Genomic DNA, 8,860 nt, shown 5'->3' with positions numbered 1-8,860 from the left:
TGTTCACCCGAACATTTTCTTGGTTGAGAATAGTGATGACGATGAATGCAGCTTCACCCCAGAAGGTTGCAGGAGCTCCAGATTCATCTAGCACAGCTCGAGCCATTTGTTGAATAGTTCTGTTCATTCTTTCTACCACTCCATTTTGTTGAGGAGTCCTTGTGGTGGAGAACTGCCTTTTTATTCCATGTTGTTCACAAAAGTCAAAGAATTCATCTGAGGTAAATTCCCCTCCTCGATTAGATCTGAGGAATTTGATTTTGCAATCTGATTCATTTTCAACCAAAGCTTTGAAGGCTTTGAAATTTTCAAATGCTTCATCTTTATTCTTTATAAGACCTATCCAACACATTATGGAAAAATCATCAATGAACAATATAAAGTATTCTTCTCCACGAGGTGACTTTTTCCTTGATGGTCCACTTAAATCAGTATGAACAAGTTCAAGAGGCTTACCAGCTGACCCTTCTCTTTCAATGAAGTGAGATCTAGTTTGCTTATCGAATTGACATAATTTGCATATTATATTTTCAGGAATGCTGGTATCTGGAAGATCACGAACAACCTGGAATCTGCATGATTTTCTTATTTGAGAAAAGCTTAGATGTCCCAATCTTTTGTGCCATAGCCAATTTTCATCATTTTTTCTTGGATAGCATTGTTGTTGTCCTCCCTTGAGTATGTACAAGTTGTTTAGAGTTCTTGTACCTTTGATCACAGTTTCTCCTATATCAAGCTCACAAACAACACATCTCTTTGATCAAAACACCACTTCATTCCCTTGATCACACATTTGACTAACACTCAACAGGTTATGCTTTAGACCATCAACATACATAACATTCCCAAATTTAACTTTTTCTTTCAAGAAAAAATAGCCTTTACCTTTTATGACAGCAGGAGTGTTGTTTCTAAATGAGACATTCTTTTCCTTTTCAAAGGCATTATATGAGTGTAGTTTTTCTTTGTCACCTGTCATGTGTTTTGAGCATCCACGTCGATGTACCACTGGTTTTCTTGTCCTTCTGCATACAAGGCTATACCACATCTTTCTATTTGCGGTTCTTTCTTTCTCCATATTTTGGGAGTTAATAGAGTTTTCTCTTTTTGAGATATTTGTCGAAATTTAATCCTGCATTCAAATTCTTCATGGCCAAAGTTGTTACAGATTGAGCATTCTATTTCATTTTCAGGAAGAGAAAAGTTATTATAGGAAATTTTCTTGATCCCTGTCACATTCCTTTGATTTTGTGCTTCTCTAGTCATGATGGTTTTGTAAGAAACACATTGAGCAGCTTTTTGTCCAAAATTATGACATGAAAAACATTGACCATTGAAGAAGTTCCTACGATTATCGAATCTATTGACCTGGTGATTGTAGTTTCTATTCATCTTTGAAGCAAATTGAGTATGATTTACCTGAGGTTGGTTGTGACTTTTGTTCATCCTTGAAGCAAATTGAGCCTGATTTACCTGGTGATCTGCTTTATGCCTTTGCTAACGATTTTCATATTGTTCACTATTCTTTGCTACATCAAGATAGCTTTTAATGGAGGTTGATGGCTTCTGTGATTGAGGTGCTTCTTCAATATATCCAAGACCTGTCTTTATCAAAGAAGAATGCCGCACTTTGATAATTTCATGTAAGGTTTTTGATCCTTTAGCAAATCTAAGATTGAGAGATTTTGTTTTTTCAAGATCCTTTCTTAGACCCACAATTTCACATTCTAGTTTTTCATTGTGTTTTTCTCTTTCAGCAAGTTGAGATGTCAAGGTATCTATAATCATATTCCTTTCTTATAAATAGACCTTGAGTTTAGAGATTTCTTCATGAAGGTCATCTTCTTCTAAAGCATCCAAAAATTTATCATCTTCAGAAGCCATTAGAAGTCTATAGTCATTACTATTTTCATCTTCATCACTATTTGATAATCCATCGCTATCTTCATGAGTACAATAACTCTTTTTACTTACACTTTGTTTTCTATCCATTTTGCAGATTCCTTCCCTTTATCATATTTATCTTTATGAGGACATTTGGTAGCATAATGACTAACTCTACCATAGGAAAAACATTTGAAAGGTAGTTTACCTCTAAATCTTCTGGAAACTCGTTAAAGCTTCTTGATAAAGTTTACTTCATCTTCTTCTTCTGAAATATGTCTTGATTCATTGAGTTCTTCTTTTCCTTTTGTTGAAGCTTTAAATGCGGATTCTCTCATATCTGATGGGCCTCCTTTTCTCATCTCAAAGGCAGTTAAGATTCCGTGAAGCTGTGTCATAGTAATAGTTTATAGATCCTGTTTTTCTTTTATGGCAGATACTTTTGATTCAAATTTAGCAGACAAGAATCTTAAAACTTTCTCAACTAAGGTAACTTCATTTATCTCTTCACCCAGATTCTTCATGCAATTAACAACCTCATCTATACGTAAGAAGTAACTAGCTATACTTTCATCATTTTGCATCTTAAGAGTTTGATATTGAATTCTGAGAGTTTGTAGTTTAGCGCGTTTTACCTGAGAGTCTCCTTCGTAGCTTAGAATGATTTTGTTCCAGATTTCTTTGGCTGGTTTGAGCTGCATAACTTTGACAAACTCTGATTGTGACAGACTTCCAAATAATGTATTGACAGCCCTGACATTGGTTTCATATTGCTTTTTACCTGTCGTATCTGTAGGAATTGCTGATGGAAATGTATATCCTCCTTCCACGATTTCCTAGACATCTGTTCCAAGTGATTGAAGATAGGTTGTGGTTCTTATCTTCCAATAAAAAAAGTTGCTCCCATCAAAGATTGGTGGTCTGATGGATCCCCCACTTTCTTGATTACTCATGATGATGGATCTTCCTTCAAGCGATCAAGCTTCTTCTGAAGGACCTGCTCTGATACCAATTGTTGGAAATAATACTGAGAGGCGGGGGTGAATCAGTATTTATAACTCAATAATATTTCATTTCAATAGAAAAATTTGTATATGCTACTTTAGCTAAGTGAACCAGCATGTACATGTAACTGTTATTAAGGCAACCAACGTATATGCAAAGAAATTTCGATTTAACCAATTTATCATGCATTGAATTTTAACCAATATGTCAGATATTAATTAGACAGTGCAGTAAAAGAAGAATAAAGCATTACACATAAGCATCACACATGAACACCAAGATATAAGGTGGAAACCCAATGTGGGTAAAAACCACCTGCTGTTGTTGTCTTTGTCTTCTTTTAATAATTAGAAAAATCTGTTTACAATTTGGTACTGGTGCAGATTTATACCAGTGTGTAGGCTTCTACCTGTAGAAGGCTCCAACCTTCTCTCATTTTCCAGCTACTACTGGAAGGGAGCTACAACCCCCTAGCTCTTCTACTAGCCGATATGTTTTCTGGTACGTAGGTGTCGACCTACAGAAGGCTACGACCTTCTTTCTTCCTCCATGGGCCACATTTCATAAATTTTCAGATTGGATCCATCAACAAAATCAAAACTGTAATTCAATCATCAAATACATCTGCATCAACCAATCCCTTTTGAACCAATCAAAACTGAATCAATCAATCACTTTGACAACCCATCAATCTGATCATTCAGAATACTGTCACTAGAATATAGAACCCAAACTAGAACCCAGAGCTCTACAATGGCAAACAGAAGAAACTAAAACATATTTTATAGGGTATACGCTGCTTCCATGTGTCGAACCTGTGCGTATACGCACTTTTCTCAAAGCCAACCAGCGTATACATCTTCAAATATTTATTCAGAATTCTGCAGCTATTCCAGACTTCAGTTATACCCAGATCATATCATTTACAGAATAATATATGCGTCAGTATTTAGATCTAGAATATACATGAGTAAAAGCACATAATGATAGTTCATTTTACGCCTTAAGATCTCAATCCATCATTAGATCTAATCCCTCATCATCCGCTAAGGTTAATCCTTATTTCAAATCCAGTAATGCACCATAACCTAATAACCTACATACTAGATCTCACACTTCATCAGATATTTGATACTTGCACACCTTGGCCTAATGATCTTCTCCTACTTTTATAGTTTTAGGCCTTTCTCAATACCATGGACCAAAACCACTTAGGATCAATACCTTGGACCAAATACCTAGGTTCAATACCTCGGACTAGATACCTTGGACCAATACCATGGATCCCAATACCATGGACCCAATACCTCGAACCGGAAACTTAGTTTTCCAAGGTATACATGATTTTCCTTCTGTGAAAGTGCATGTGTATGTATACATGACTTGTATACAGTGAACCTACATGTATACATACCTTGGTCAATGGTGAACTTGTGTATACCTCTCTTTCTTCATTATGTGAAGACTGATCTGTAATTCTTTGTTGTTTACCTGTTATACTGTGATCTTTCATCTGAGTGAGTTGCCATCAAGGATAATACCTGTATCATAATTCCAACACTGGATCCCAAGGCCATATTGGAAAACTGACAGTCACATATTCAAACTTCCCGCTAGCATGGCTTACTATCCCATCATGGGAAATTGGTAGATCACATAGAAAGGCTCTTAGATTTTTAAGTAGTGTTCCTAGACATTGGCATTTAACAATTGCATTGAAAATTTCAGTCAGGGATCTTAGCAAAGAAAGATAATTTGAATCTGTGAGTGAGCAGCTTCCTTGAAATTTGACATCAGATTTCCTAAGACAATGATTGGGGCTTTGTATGAGTCACATCATAAAGATCCCCAAGTTCAACCGTAATGATCGTACATAGAAAATTGATATTGACTTATTGAGGAGACTGGCAAGTTCCATGTTCTTCTCATCCAAAAACAACTTTGGCTTATGTGTTTTGAGCAAGGAGAGATTCATGAACAACCTGAAGCCACCTTTAACCATGTTGTATTGATTTTAAATCATAATCAATAATATGATAGTCAACCACTTCAGACTATCGAGCGCACATTACATGCTCAGAGTCATGGAAGATAAGGGTCATAGCTCGCAACGATACGAGGTTTGATCCAACAAATTAAATGTCCTCATAGCATGCCAATACTAGGAAAACCCCATCAAAATGAGAAAGTTCCAATTTTAACTCATTACATCTCTGAAATTAATAGTTTCTCAAATTTAAAATAAAAAAAATTAAACAAATAAATAATAATGAAAAAATCTCGAAACAGGTTATTCTAAAATAAATCATAACAAATATAGCCCAAGATATCACAACAGAGGAATAACAACACATTGAATTGCAAAAAAAATCAAAGAAATAAAAAAATAAATAAATGACTCAAGTACATTATTGAAGACCACACATAGTTACATTTTCTAACACATAAAACTATTCATTTTATGTCCTTTTCCACAAAAATGTTTTTGTTAAAAGGCTTGGTACCTGAGTGAAATCGATATGTAATCTTTGTCTAATGTACAATTAGACCTACCTACACTACACATAGATTTTGAAAATCCTTAGCTTGATTGTATATGTTGTATGTAGATGAAATAATGCAAAATCTAAAATGTTGAAATAGAGTGATATTTAACTCCAAGCTTCACTAGCTCAAAATTAAAATCAAAATCAGTTGAATAGAATTGATACCAACTGCTTTTCAATTTCCTAAACGAAATCCTTCCTATTCATATGAAAAGGACATTATTGCTGCAACTTCTCAATGGAACCAAATTAGGGTGAATTCTGGTAACTGAGATGAGATAATTTATGTTTCTCCATTAACAATCATACATGTGTATTCTAAGAAGTAGCATGGAAAGTAAAATCCGTAATTGTGGCAAAAAAATTATTTCCATATTTCTCTGCAATGTTGGGCACTAGTCATGCCAAGGGAAAATCCTACTTTGACATAAGCCTGAGTTAATCTGTCCATCATATTTAGATCAATTACCATTTGTACAAAACCTGGAAAATTTATTTTTGAACTAAAATTAGCATTTCATAGGTCATAATACAGTGAGGAAGAAGGGATTAGATGCTATAGAATTATATAGGAATCAGTTGGCAAATGGGAACTATAAGTAAGCCCTTCTCTTTATAAAATATTAGTGTAACATCAACTTTATTGACATGGAACATAACTTTTGTTAATTGAAGTAGTGCTTAGGTAAGAAAAGATGGTTACATACAAGTTATTTAATGAACTACTTCATATGTGATATAGTTATGCTCCTTTCACCTCAAAGTAGGAAAGGGAATATAAATTGGCTAGTATGATATCTTAAACCAACAATCCAATTAGAAAGCAGAAGTAAAATTTCAATCAAAGCATGGGATAAAATATTTCCACATTCACTAGTACTTCTTCCTTGTAAATATAATTTTTCGTTGACTTTGTGACATGATCTAGAAATTTGTAACAAACCCCAAACAAATGTAATAAAATGTTTTAAAGGAAACTTTTTGTTTGTAATTATGCAAGTAATCAACAAGAGCCCAATATGTTTTGAATATACTAAATATAGGTAGGAAGCATAACTAAAATCTTACATCATCATATGCTAACAAGGATTGTTAATTATATAGCTTCATAAATTCATTGTGTTTCTTTGAGAGTAAAAATTTCTCTATATAATAATTTATACCACAGCTAAATGAACATTCATTATTTTCATAGAATCCCAGAATCAAAATCCTTTGTACACATCTGGACAGGGTGCTGGTACAGGTGTGTGTCCCGGTGCAGGATGACATAGAAGGTATGGGTTAAAAAATATAGTGCCATTGTCGAGTTTAAAGTTACCAGACTCAACTTTCCAAAGAGTGACGATTGACTAATGATATGGAAAAACACACGAGCTGGCTCATAAAACTTCAAATAAAACACCAAATTTCATGATAAAAGACATTTTTCATTCATATTAAGGCTTGAAAAGCTTAGATAATGCATATTTTCAATAATATCTCTTTTCAAAATAGAAAGATGATACTATATTCTGCAAAAGGCCTTGGATTCTGGATGGTTGACATGTCTATTGGTCATCTGTTGTGATAGAAGGTTACAAAAACAAGCAAAAATAACTGCTCATTTTATCTTTCTGTCTTGCATAGAAAAAACACCTAGAAAATAAGACTTCCAAGTAAATTCGACTTTGATTGGAGCCATATCCAAGAAGGCTAATAATTATGATATGCCAAGATCTGCAGGTTGCCAAAGCTTCAGTTTTCTAGACTAGTAAATTTCCACATGGGTTAATCTCTTGATGTTTTTCTTCCCATGAACACTCATGAATTCAATATAGGATGTTGCAAAAAACACTTTAGTAAAGTGTTTTATAGTTATTATAAAATACTACAAGGAACCTTATATACATTAACTGCAGTTGCACATATAAGAGTTGCATTCTACAGCCTATGGTAAGTGGGATCCATCAACTAGGTACATTGGGTGCATTGAATATGGACACTAGCATAAACTCATCTAACCATGCGTGATGCATACCATCACTTTGGGAAAATTGCCTACATATCAAATATTGGTAGTTGGAACTCCATATATGTAACCTTTAGTGTTTCAAGTGCAACCTAGGTGCATATGAGACTTCAGGTGGAGACATCCAATGTTGTAGCAAACTTCTTTATAGTTGGTAGAATATAATGATACAGGAAATCAAAGTTCCAAATATTCAATGATCATAGGGGCAATGTTTCATCATACATGGACAATGGATCATAGTGGATTTATGATCATCCTTGAAATTTCTGTTGGATTCTTATCAGATTGTGATGAGAAAGAAAGTTTTTTCTATAAATTTATCCTTATCTAATCCACATCTTATATGAGTTCAAGAAAATGGCCTGCATAACATATATTGGAACTCAAGATATGCAACCTCAAGCTTCTCAACCTAGGTGAATATGGGACCTCATTTTTGTTTTGTTTTGGTTAGTGGTAAGAGCACAGTAAGTGTTAGTGGAAAAGAAGGTTCAACGGCTTTGGTCATTATTCACATGTTATTTTCCTAATTTATATCTACTACATCCTCATGCTGTTGAACAATCCCTGGATTCTATATTGGTGCCATGTCTGTTGGTTATCTGTTGTGATAGAAGGTTAGAAAAACAAGAAAAAATAACTTCTCCTTTTCTCTTTCTGTCTTGCATAGACAAAACACCTAGAAAATCATACTTCCAAGTAAATTTGACTTGGATTGGAGCCATATCCAAGAAGGCTGATAATTATGATATGCCAAGATCTGTAGGTTGCCAAAGCTTCAGTTGTCTAGACTAGTACATTTCCACATGGGTTCATTTCTTGATGTTTTTCTTCCCATGAACACTCATGAATTTAATCTAGGATGTCACAAAAAACACTTTAGTAAAGTGTTTGACAGTTATTATAAAAGACTGCAAGGAACCTTATATACATTAACTGCAATTTCACATATAAGAGTTGCATTCTGTAGCCTGCAGTAAGGGGGATGCATCAAATAGGTACATTTGGTGTATTTAATATGGACACTATCATAAACTCATCTAACCATTCCTGATGCATACCATCAATTTGGGAAAATTTCCTACATATAAAATATTGGTAGTTGGAACTCCATATATGTAACCTTGATTGTTGCCAGTGAAACCTAGGTGCATATGAGACTTGAGATGGAGACATCCAATGTTGTAGCAAAATTATTCACAGTTGTTAGAATCTAGTGATACAGGAAATCAAAGATCCAAATATTCAATGATCTAGGTTAATTCAGAATTGGTCAAAACCGCTAGGGGCAATGTTTCATCATACATGGACTATATATCATAGTGGAATTATGATCATCCCTGAATTTTTTTTGGATTCTTATCAAATTGTGATGAGAAAGAAAGTTTTTGCTACAAAGGTTGTTGGCATT

The sequence above is a fragment of the Pinus tabuliformis genome, chromosome J (assembly GCF_031772625.1).
Source record: "Pinus tabuliformis cultivar Carrire ecotype Pingquan chromosome J, CPIR1, whole genome shotgun sequence".
NCBI classification, from domain to species: domain Eukaryota; kingdom Viridiplantae; phylum Streptophyta; class Pinopsida; order Pinales; family Pinaceae; genus Pinus; species Pinus tabuliformis.
Note: the sequence above shows the minus strand (reverse complement) of the source record.